The sequence below is a fragment of the Caloenas nicobarica genome, chromosome 2 (genome assembly GCF_036013445.1).
Source record: "Caloenas nicobarica isolate bCalNic1 chromosome 2, bCalNic1.hap1, whole genome shotgun sequence".
In the NCBI taxonomy this organism is placed as follows: Eukaryota; Metazoa; Chordata; class Aves; order Columbiformes; family Columbidae; genus Caloenas; species Caloenas nicobarica.
The window spans coordinates 120,622,006-120,634,490 of NC_088246.1; the positions used below are offsets into that span (position 1 = coordinate 120,622,006).

The 12,485-nt window shown below is 43.6% G+C and overlaps 1 protein-coding gene across 12 annotated transcripts in view; it reads left to right on the forward strand.

Annotated features, from left to right (window-relative positions):
- Positions 1-12,485, forward strand: part of DTNA (dystrobrevin alpha) — a 187,066-nt gene that overhangs the window by 4,371 nt on the left and 170,210 nt on the right. For 3 of the 12 annotated variants that reach the window (XM_065627633.1, XM_065627631.1, XM_065627632.1), the window contains exon 2: positions 8,511-8,584. The exons of the other annotated variants lie outside the window; for them this stretch is intronic. The gene's annotated coding sequence lies outside the window, so the exon portion shown is untranslated. The remainder of the gene's footprint in view (positions 1-8,510; positions 8,585-12,485) is intronic. 12 annotated transcript variants of the gene reach the window in all.

Consider the following 12,485-nt stretch of genomic DNA (forward strand, 5'->3'; position numbering starts at 1 on the left):
ATTGCAGCTGCGGTAGTTGAGAGAATGCCTGATACCTCATAGTCTCGGGAAAACCATCCTCCCTGCCCGGAGGGTATTGCAGGAAGCCAAGTTTTATGGTATCTTACCTGTATCTGAACCAATTGCATGGCCTCTTGCTGCATTTGGCTACGTAACCTGAATTGGGAATTGTACTCTGAGTAATAAAGAAGAGATCGGAAGGCAGTGGAAATAATGAATCTTTATTTATTAGTCTATTTCTTGTCATGGTGGTAGCTGTTTGCTGAACATAACCTTCCCTCGGGCGATGCGGGGAGCAGGTCGGCGTCTGTGCCCATGGTCTTTGACAAGCCGTGCAGGGGGCTTTGGTGTCCTTTTCTGAGAGCAGGGACGGTGATACTTGCCCAGTTCTGTGAAGTGCTTTGAGATCAAGGGATGAAAAGTGGTACTTAAGTGCTGCATTCTTATTTTCTTTTATATATTTTCTAAGGATAAGACTACTCTGGTTTGAAATGACCTCCTTGTAAATTTTTAAGAACATTTGCACTTGGTGGAACTTAAAAAAAAAAAAAAAAAAGAGAGAGAGAAATGAAGCAGAGATGGCAAAGTCTGTGAGCAAGTAGGCTTTAAAAACAATTTATTGACAGCTTGTGACTAGTTCTTTTAAACATAATGAAAGTAAGTACAGGCAAAGCACAGAAGAACGTACTTGGAGTGAAGTTGTCCTTGAGTACCCATTACAGTTGTGGATAGAATTAGTTAGTAATCTTAGGCTTTCCTGCTACATTTTTAAAATACAACATTCAACAAGAGTATATGCTTTCTAATAATTACTACCTTTTCAGTCTGTGTGCATTTGTAATGTGACATTCTTCTTGGAATAAGATCAGGAAATGCTTTTGATTCTTTCCAGATTTATAAAGCTATAGTTTGGCTATCATATGTTTCTGCCTTCCCCCTTTGTTTTGTACACAGCTCATTTATATTGGATTAAGAGAGCCACTGTATCATTTTTGTGATATGGAAATATAATCCATTCCCTGGTTTTAGATTATTCTTTTTTCCTCGTAAATTGAGTTCAGAATCACTCACTTTACATCTAAAAAATGCTTTAAATTACAAGGCCTATACAATGATTAAGACATTTCCTAACTTTTGAGTTGATACTTTTGAAATCTTACTACTGTTTTAACATGGAGTCCCGGCTAATTTGTGTGACTGAAAGCTTCTTCACCTGTTTGAGAAATTAAATTTAATCTTGGAGAGCTGGCCAGACTCTTACAGATTAGAATGTAGGAAAAAAGGCACATTATAGATCCAAGTTTGAAAGTGTTTATCATGGTATTTGATGTGTATTTTTAATTACAATTACAAATATTTCACTTTTCTTTGAATACACACAAACAAAATGTATTTCCAAACAGATCAAACAGATTTCCAAAAAGATCAAACAAAATGCAAAGTGTTTTATCGTTTTATTTTTGTCCTTAAAAGTTTGATCAATTTGCATGTCTTATTAGGGAAAATAAATCACATCAGTTTAATGCAGGTACAAATTGTATTATGCTGGTACAGGAATGCAAGGAGAGGTTAACAGAGCTGAGAGTCAAGCCATGTACTCTGCCAGGCTATTCTGTAAACAGGTCGCAGAATCACAGAATGTCAGGGATTGGAATGGACCTCGAAAGATCATCTAGTCCAATCCCCCCGCCGGAGCAGGAACACCCAGATGAGGTTACACAGAAAGGCGTCCAGGTGGGGTTTGAATGTCTCCAGAGAAGGAGACTCCACAACTTCCCTGGGCAGCCTGTTCCAGTGCCCCGTCGCCCTCACCGTGAAGAAGTTTCTTCTCAAATTTAAATGGAACCTCCTGTGTTCCAGTTTATACCCATTACCCCTTGTCCTATCATTGGTTGTCACCGAGAAGAGCCTGGCTCCATCCTCGTGACACTCACCCTTTACATATTTATAAACGTTAATGAGGTCACCCCTCAGTCTCCTCCAAGCTAAAGAGACCCAGCTCCCTCAGCCTTTCCTCATGAGGGAGATGCTCCACTCCCTTAATCATCTAGTCAACATGGCTTCACCAAGGGGAAGACACGCCTAACCAACCTCGTAGCCTTTTATAACCAGCTAGATAGATAACGGCAAACCAGTGGATGTCATGTGTTTCTTTTAAAAAAACCCACTTCTGGTAAAGCCAACTATCACGTTGCTTCCCGTACAACCAATTCTGCATCTTGGTTTCCCACCTCTCTCTGCCACCTGCCAGGCTGTTGGTATTGCTCTTCACCCCAGCCTTCAAGTTGTCTTCCCTCTAATTCCAGCCAGAGAGTTGGATGAATTTTTGGCTGACCCATGGAACACACGGTCACAGCGACCAGGGCAGGCTGGCAGCTCACCCAGAAGAGGTGATTCTGCAGAAGCCCTTGCTTCATCTCCTTCGTTCGCCCACAGAGTCTCAGCTGGGGAGGAAATTTCTGGAGGAGACACATGTTCAAGTACAAGCAGTTGTGTGTGGTTTGCAAGCAGCCCCCTGAGCACATCTTCCATAGACCCATGTCAGGTCAAAACAGAAGTCATCAGCAAGGAGACCTTTCTGTCCTTTGGCTGCCAGAGCAATCGCTTCCACTCATAAGCTCTGAAGCTCCCTGTGAACCAGCAGTGGAGGGGGATGAAGTACGGCTTATGTTAATAAGTTCGATGGCTGTTTGCTGATAGCAGCAGAAAGATATCACTTGTACTTGCTTGCCAGATTTCAAGTTTTTGTGTGAAAGCATGGGAAAATGAATGCTTTTCAACAAAAGAATGATAAAGGAATTTTTTTAGCACAGGTAGAACTATTTCTTTTCAATAACTTTAGCATTGAAAATTGCTGAAAATGTTTAAATAATACATTCAGCTTGACTCTAATGTCTGGTATGTAAAATTTCAGGTCAAGCATAAAATTTAGCAGAACAACTGAAAAAAGTTTTATAGTAGGAAGTGGGTGTAAGCGGAGGAAACTTGCTAAGATGATGATGGCAAGAAGCAAGTATGTGAGTCTAGGAGATAGTAAATACAATTTCAGAAATCATACAGCTAAATAAATAAACTAGATAGCTGATGGTTGAAAAGAATCCAGGCAAATGTAAGTTCTTAATCTGCATTAAATCTGTTGATGTATTCCTAAATAGAATTAATAGTGTTAGAGTTTAAGCCTTTTTTAAAAATAGTTTTCAGGCTTAGGTGAACTCTTGGCAAGACGATGCATTTTCACTGAAAAGCGAATAGGTGTCTGTCGAGGGTCACACAGTTACTCATAACTCGGTGGTAACTTGGACTGAATGGGCCTAATCTTTGCTATTACACCATTTAATATTCATTCACATTGAAACAGTGTATTCTCTACAAAAAAGGCATAAAGTAAGTAGATAGACTGATAATTTTTCAAGCCACTCACTTTTCATGAAAGTGAAAATAAATGCCTTGTGTACAAAGCCTCAGCTTTGGTAACTGTGCATGTGAAGTACTAAATAAGTCATGCCCGTGTTATGTCCAAGAGAAACCAAGCTTTGCCAGGAAGCTGCCTCAGACTAGTCAAGTCTGGCCATATCTGTTTCACAGGTCATTAGTCCTATCCTTTCTCTGTTGTACACCACTGTAGATGGCTGCTTGGGCTTATATTAGGCCTGACTACATCTACTGACAGACTCAATATAGAGCAAGGAAATAAAATTAGATATCTCAGCCTTGGAATAAATAATCTTAATTGTTTTTCCACTCTGCCCCTGGCAGATAGAGCAGGCAAATAAAAAGAGGGGAAGGTTATGTAAATATTGGCCCAGTCCTTGCTGGATTTGCAGTATTTTTCACTGTGTGCTAATTAAGAACTACACACGACCGGGTGCCTTTTGTGAAGCGGCGTTGCCAGGGCACACCTGGCGTGAGCAGCGAGGTGAGCAGTGGTGGTGTGGAGCTGCAGAGGGTTCACCGAGCTGTGAACCAGCACAGCCTGGGGAACAACCAGTGGGACAACAGCCCTTCGGGAGAGGGTGGGGGCTACTTGGATCTCCGGTGAATTGGCGATGTTGAGCTGTTGCACGACAGAAAGGAAACAAAGCAAAGCACAGTGTTGGGATGCTTATGGGAGTACAGCCTTCGGGGAGTAATCTCCATGTTGTCGAGTGCTCAGCTGGAGCCCTGTGTTCGGTTTGAAGTGCTGCCCTTCAAGAAAACACCATCCGCTTTGGAAGTGCAGAGGAGGGAAGTCAAAAGGACAAGAGATCCAGAGGACATGCCTCCAGGGAAAAAACCTGAAGGTTGCTTTGCCTGCAGAAGAGCAGCCTGCTGGGGAGCTGGTGGGAGACAGGCAGATTTTCAAGCCCAGGTCACACTGAACAGGCTGTTGTGAAGAGGAGCCCAGTAATCTCTTTTCTGTGCCACAGACAAAAAGAAACGGGTCTCAAGTGAAGCAAGAAAGATGAGGTAAACCCTGGGAAAATGTTATCCCTGAAATACACTGCCAATGGATCTTGTGGAGTCTCCATCACTGCAGGTGTTAGGAATGGCTTTAATAAACACGAGTGAAGGGTATCTGACTATCTCACTGTGGGAGGTGGATTGCATATATTTTCTGCCATCCTTAGCATTTGGTGATACTGGTGATAGTACTGCACAAGGAATTATTTTTCTTAATAAAGGATATGTTGTCTAAATTCTGGTTGGAAAGATCTCTCTGCAGAGTGGGATACATTTTGCTGAGGTGCAGAAGCACTTAATCATGATGTAATTTCCTCATTTTGAAATGTTCCTTAGGTAAGTGGTTAAAGCATAAACAGCTGGCTTTGCATTTCAGCTCTGATATCGTTGTCCTGAAATACTTGGGGACATCACTCTGTCAGCTGGCACTTGACAGTCCATCCTAAATTTGAAACGCGTAATTGGATTCTTAGGATGAAATCCGAGTCCCCTTTGAAGTCATGGGGTTTTATAGGGTAAAAATTTCACGCTGAGGACAAGAGTGGTGCCCGCTTGTACGTGCTTAGCTTTAATCTCCTAGGCAGGCCTCTTGTTTTTGGGATGAGGATATGAGGAGTGCGTTGTAGGAGTGTGTAACCTTTGCTATGGCAAACATTTGCTTGCAGAAGGGGCCTTTGGAGTGCTTGTGTGGGTGCATGAGAGTTTACAATGGGCATTACGTGAGGTGAATTAATTACTTTTTCCTTTTTTCAGATAATATCAACGAAACTAAGTTACACCATCTGTTCTAAAATAGAGAGAGGCGGTCAGTAAAAAGGCAACAACACCTATTTTGGTTTTAAAATTTCATTTTCTAAGACTATAGGCATTCTATATTTTCTTTTGTGTAGTGTAGTTTTTTCCCTTTTTCTGTTTTGGGGAAGGCAGTTCTCCTCTGAAATGTATTTTTTGTTGCCAATGGTCTTTAATTTGCATTTAGTGTTCAGATAGCTAGAACTACAAGTTAAATGTTTCTCTAGCTGCTGGTTAATCCGTATCGATGAAATGCAGGCAGAGACGTCTCCACGTGCTGTGAACTGTAATAGTTCCACTGAAAATACTCTGGCTTTGTTTATCCCAGTATTAATTCAAAGCAAGTTCACTGTTCGCGGTGTAACTACTTTAGATTTAGAGTAGATAACAGTCAGAATTTCACCCTCAAAAAGAGGTCACATTGGTGTAAAAGCTCGATGTCAATCTCAGAGCCGAGAGTTAAAATTTTGTGCCTCATAACTCGTTGTTGCATTTCACATCCAGATTTCTTTGCAGGCTTTTCTTAACTGTGCAGTGACGTGCCCTGTGTGGGAACTGCATGCATGTACCTGAGGCTAGAATAAACCCGCAAGGAAGCACGAAGGCCAGGCCTGAGGACCACCAATATATCAGTTGTTAATAACCTTACAAGTTTATTATATCTAACGCTAGAAATATAATTAAATCGGAATGATTTGAAACTGCCATTAGGGGGAAGAGGGTGGAGGAAAATAGATTCATCCTCACAACATCATGTCTTCATTGACCTACTTACAGTAGGGAAGAAAATATGTCCCTTCCCGTTAGAGTGGAATAGGTTTGTTCAGCAATTTTATAATGCAACTGAGCAAGAGAAGACTGGCTTTCCTAACCACTCCTGGAGGATTTGGAAAGGAGAGTAATGTTATTTCACACACTTAGTACTAAGATGTGTAAGTTCCTGTCCAAGCTATAATGTTATCAATCGATTTGGCAGATAGTGCTGTGACTGGGGGAAAAAAAAAAAAAAGAGGAAAAATGAGACTTGTGTTCAGAGGTGAGAGGAAGAGGGCTGTGCTTGGGCTGCAGCCGTGCAGAGGAAGCATCTTCATCTTCCCTGATGCAAAGTCCCTGCCGGGCCCCCTGCCTGGCATCCCCTGCATCTGAGCAGCCCTGCCGTTGGCACGCTGAAGGGAATGGCCGCAGCCTGCTTTCGCTGCAGCAGGGGTTCCCTGGCGTGCTTCACTTCGGAGACTTACTGAGATGCACGAAGGGATGGCGAAGGGCCTGGCCCCGTTGGGCTGCGCAAACCGGCACCGACACTGAGCCTCTGACACTGCACGAGTGTGGGCACACAGCCCTCGGGACTGCCGGGCTGGAAGTCACAGAATCACAGAATGGTTGGGATTGGTAGGGACCTCTGGAGATCATCTAGTCCAACCCACCTGCCAAAGCGGGTTCACCCAGAGCAGATCACACAGGAATGTGTCCAGGCGGGGTTTGAATATCTCCAGAAAAGGAGACTCCACAACCTCTCTGGTCAGCCTGTTCCAGTGCTCTGGCACCCTCAAAGCAAAGAAGTTTCTCCTCGTGTTTAGGTGGAACCTCCTGTGCTTCAGTCTGTGCCCATTGCTCCTCATCCTATCATTGGGCACCACTGAAAGGAGTCTGGTCCCATCCTCTTGACACCCACCCTCGAGATATTTACAAACATTGATGAGATCCCCTCTCAGCCTTCACTTCTCCAGGCTGAACAGACCCAGCTCTCCCAGTCTCTCCTTGTAAGCAAGATGCTCCAGACTTCAGATCATCTTTGTAGCCCACTGCTGACTCCCTCCAGTAATTCCTTGTCCTTCTTAAACTGGGGAGCCCAGAACTGGACACAATGCTCCAGACGCGGCCTCACCAGGGCAGAGTAGAGGGTGAGGAGAACCTCCCTCGACCTGCTGGTCACACTTTTCCGAATGCACCCCAGGATACCGTTGGTCTTCTAGGCCACAGGGCACGTTGCTGCAGAGGAGTCCTGAACGTGGGCATGTGGTACAGCACTGCCTCTGCGCATCCAGTGCCGTGCAAAGTCACTGAGCGGGGGGACACAGCTGCAGAGCCCACAGCACCTAAAATACTGCCAGAGAGAAATCCCAGGTGCTCTCGCTTTTCCACATCTGTCCCATGACCAAACAGCGTGGGACGCAGGTGTCCGGGTTACTCTGGCCATGGGGCACAGCGGTGCTCACGGTGTTGGCAGCACATGGGGCTTGTGGGACAGCCCTCCTCCTCCTCCGGACCTGTCCGTGTGGTATTTCGTGTTTGTTGTCTTATGCCTGGGTTAATAAACCATCTTTATCTGAAAAGAAACACCTGCACCTAGTCGTTTCTAGGCCGCTTAGTTCACATTCATCCACAAGGTGTTGTTGGTAATTTAGTATTGTCTGAGGCATTAGTCACTGCCATAGTAGCTTAATAATGTGCGGTAAGAGCCAGCTGGTAATTAACAAATTAAAGATACCATAAAGATTTTCCTAAAATATTTCATATGTAGGAAAAATAATTAGAAGCAGAGCACTTTGGGTGTTTAAAGCTGTCACATATATTTAAAACATCTCACTTTGTTAGGAAATTATTCATTCTTTTAAAGGTCAGCTAGGCCCAATTTTGCTGCTATCCCAGGATTTGTAAATGCGCATGTAAGAGTTGTGAAGCAGGGAAGAGCCAGAGTCTTGTCTTTTTTTTAACCCTTTAATTCCACCTTGTTTATCATATTCATCCCAATGGCTGTCTTCTGTGCCTGTTTTTAGGAGCGGCACAACTTTGTGGGTCTCGGCTGCAATTTCACACTCATTAATAACTTCCTTTCATGTTAGAAGTGTCTTCAATTGGAAGGTTATGTGCACGTGCATGTGCAATGCAGTCTGTTGGAAAGATGAAGTCAGCTTGTGATTGAGGCAAAGGAAAGACAAAGCTGACACAAACTGTATTGAAGTGAAAAAGTGGGAAAGACACGACTGTGAATGGAGATGACAATAGGTTTCACTATGTCAGTGTAAGTAAAATCCCCTGCTACGCACAAGCTTGCTTTAACTAGCTTGGTGTCTCCTTATTTCATCACCAGATGGTGACCAGCGGTTTCAAGTTAAGATGTTCTCAGTTACCTGTGTGATGGTTGAGCAATAGTGCGCTTCGATATGTCTCCCTTCCAAGCCGCTTCAGCCCAGTACTCCTTGGTCCTCCGTCAGCCTGACTCCAGGACTCCGCTCTGAGTATCCCAAGCCTCTGACTCTGCTTTTTCTCTGGGGCAGGATCTGATCTGAGCACTCTGAGGCAGAAGAAGCAGGGAACAGAGCAAGCGGTCGGAGGAGCATCATTGCTACGGGTAGGGTGTGGTTAACTGTCTTCGTGGGGAGCGCTTGGGCACTTGCAGTGGCTTTGAGAGATATGATTTATGTTTGAAAACTTTCTTCTTGCAGGGAAGAAAATACTGTTGTAAATGTGAATGAGTGCTTTTTGATACAGAGTGCAAAGTCTTTGTCAGACAGTGACAGACTTTCTGTTCAAACTTTGAACTTGTGTGTGGCTGTACAATGCAATGAAAAGCAGAGAAGAATCTACTGCATAATGCTTTTGCTCTTTGCTACATTTATTCACCTCCACATTGTTTGATGGAAGAGCACTGGGGATTTTGAAGAATGTGTTTCTGAAGCTTGTGAAAGAAAAGGAATTCCATGTGCAATTTCTGTTCAGATTTTTAGCCTCTTAGGGTCAGGCACAGCCCTTTGGAGTGCTTCTTAAAACCTTTTGGTATTACCGCCCAAAGGGTACATGTAGAAAAGGGCTATTAAGTTACTCGCACAACGCTGTTAACAGCGTAAATCTGCTTTGTGCACTCTGAATTCTCTTTTGTTGTTGGGGGTGGCTTTTGCTTGGGGGTTTTCTAGTAGCGCTTTGTGCTGACTGTTGTCTCAGCAGAAAACCTTCACTGTTTTTACTGTACAACAGCAGAGCATGAAAGCCCAGGCAACACTGGAGTCACACAGCGTGTAGACACGGTGAGAGAGCGATGCTGCTGACTGCGCTCGGGTGGGTGAGAGCAGCCGTCCGAGCGGGCAGGCAGAAATACGGGAACATGCCACCCTTTACCTGTAGTCCCACAGCAGTGGGGAGTACAGGCCCCGCATCCCCCAGCCCGGGTGCAAGCAGCACAGCAGGTATTTTTGCAGTGCTGCCAACAATCCTGGTCCCTCCACTGTCCAGACTGGGGAGCCCGTTGGATGCACCGTCCTTCTCTTTTTGCTGGTGTTTCTGGATTTTTCCCCCAGTGCAGCCCATGGGCAGGGTGTGGGGATTGTCCCACCTGGTTCAGCCACCGGCACTCGCCCAGAGACCTGGCAGGGCTCCTGGCATCCACAGCTGAGACGTAGCTGGAAGGTCTCACCGATGTATCTCTCCCAGTGACAGAACAGCGTTTCCTAGTGTGGGAGCTGGTCCCCCAGGTAGGGCCTTGCATGATGTCCAAGGATTAATTTTACTGCCATCAACTTCAGAGAAAATCTTTCACGTTTTCCATTGCCCTGAAGCCCTTCATGTACACAAACAATTACGCAGACTTCATAATGATGATGTCCTTTTAAACTGCTATATTAATATTGGTACTAGATTTTTGAAATTAATTTTTTAGCCTTTGAGTTAATTCAGTTCATGACTTTCACACTTCAGATTTTGAAGTGCCGTTACGTCCCATAGAAGACTAGATTGCTGCTGGGAGGAACAAAAATAAGTATCATAGCTGATAATTCATGTAATTGGGGAAAGTAGGGGGTGTCTTTAATACCTGTCACTCTGTTGCACTAACGCTTTTGAAATATTAGGACACAAGTCATGGAGCCTTCTGCTCACATGGGAATGAAGACAGACATTCGGTCTGAATCTCTTTAGTTGTTACTTCTCTCACATTACATTACAGGTTAGTATTTCTGGTAAGATGCTGTACAGAAATCTCAGAGCAATTAAAGCCACAGAGATTTCTCTGTTCTCAGTTTATTTCGGCAAAATAAGATCCACATAGCTCTGGATTAAAGGAGCATTGTGATATTTGGATATGGCCTTCAAAGCCTTGCATTTCAATACATTTACTCAAAAATAAACTTTGTATAGGTTAAATATGTTATTTGCTGCATTTCTTTTATCCTGAACAAATCTATAATTTTTATTCTAGCTGTATAATTTTCCGAAAAAAAACCCCTTCTAACATGTTTGTTCTGTGTTTGTTGCCTGAATTGTTTAAGTCAGGCTGTCCTCTTCATTTTTTATTTTTATTTTATATTTGGGAAGCAATAAGCTAACCTGTGTGTTCTGTGATCAGCCTGGATGAACGAGTAATTCCACAAAGACTACTGCTCACCCGCTGATCGCTGCACTTGCAATTTACTTTTACTAAGATAAATGCGGAAGCCTGACAGCTGAACAATTTGGTTCGGAATGCAGATGGCTAAGCTGGAATCCCATTTATTTGGTAGTTTTTAGCACTGCCAGGTGAAGTTCACGGTCCCCGCCAGGGCTGTGCAGGCAGCAGAAGTCACGATGAGGAATTTTGCTTGAACTTGCGGGTGTGCTGCTCTCAGAGTTGTTGAGCGCTCTGCTCACCGCATGCTTACAGAAAGTGTTTGCCTTTTATTTCAAACAGCCAAGCAAAATGTCATTCCCAGCCACTGCCTCAATGTCTTCCCTCACCAACGCAAAACAACAGGTGGCTGGGTCCTGATGTGCCGTATCTGGCACATTTTGCAGTTGTTTTCTGCTTCTTGATAGTGCCAGGACATGAACTTGAGGTGATCCCAGCTGCTCTGGCTGCCTCTCTGCTCACTGAAGTAAAGACTGGTTTAGTCATTACTATTTGCTGACCCTGCTTTTACCTGTGTGTTCACTCTGTTTATAAGATCCCAAATACTACGTGTAAAGATCTGCGTTGACATCTTGTAGTGAGAGTCTTCCTGCTGATGGGAACCCAGGCACATATATCTGTATGTTTTTGAAGCAAAAGGTTGTGGTGATAAGTTATTGCTTATCTGCTCAGCCTGTTCATTTGAATGAAGCCTTCCACAATTAATTGCTCAGACAAAAAATTCAGTGCCTCTTTAGAATTACATGTGTTTATTCAGTCCATTGTTAAAGCCGGTGCTGTTATTCATGCATGATTTTTGCTTCCATCTAAGTTTTATTATACTTTGATCTTCTCCTGTAGCACCCGACATACTTTTAAAAATCACTTCCCCAGAAAATATTATTTCACTGTAATTATAAAGGAACATGTATATGAATCACCAGTGAGAATATTACCCAACTAGATGTTCCTAGAAACAGGAGAGCACTTACGTGCAATGCAATACGTTAATCATTTATAAGGAGTCAGCTATTAAAATGATTTTTTTTTAATACTGTACATGGAGTACAAAGATGATGTGAAAAGCCTTTTCACTGAAGATGTTTCTGGGCTTTTGGAAATTTCTTATGTTTCCATCATCATGATCTTTCAGAGATGTGAAAGGGAAAAGCTCAAATGTGCTAGTTTGGGTGACTCCAGGTTAAGGTACCTTTAGAGCATGAGTATAAGAGCACAAGTCTGATGAGGAGCAGCTGAGGGAACTGGGGCTGTTTAGCCTGGAGAAAAGGAGGCTGAGGGGAGACCTGATCGCTGTCTGCAACTACCTGAAAGGAGGTTGTAGCGTGGAGGGGGTTGGTCTCTTCTCCCAAGTAGCAAGTGATAGGATGAGAGGAAATGGCCTCAAGTTGCACCAGGGGAGGTTTAGATTGGATATTAGGGAAAAATTATTCACAGAAAGGGTTGTCAGGCATTGGAACAGGCTGCCCAGGGAAGTGGTGGAGTCACCATCCCTGGAGGGGTTTAAAAGGTGTTTAGATAAGGTTCTTAGGGACATGCTTTAGTGACAGAGTTAGGTTAGGTTACGGTTGGATTCGATGATCCTGAGGGTCTCTTCCAACCTAAACGATTCTATGATTCTACATATGTATGCATGTGTATATACACATATGTACATATATGGATATGTATCTGTACACATATAGGAGTATATATTTTGGCCTCATTTCTGCAAGCTTTTGTCTTTAAGGGAAGTCCACAGTGTGTGTGGTACTTCTTCATTTCAGTATAACTTCTCATGAGCAAGGGGTTTGTCTGCTTAGATACTTTCACAGGCAGGATCCGTGGTCATTGTAAGCAGGTTTCTCAAATGAACAAAACTCTGATAAATCTGGCTGAG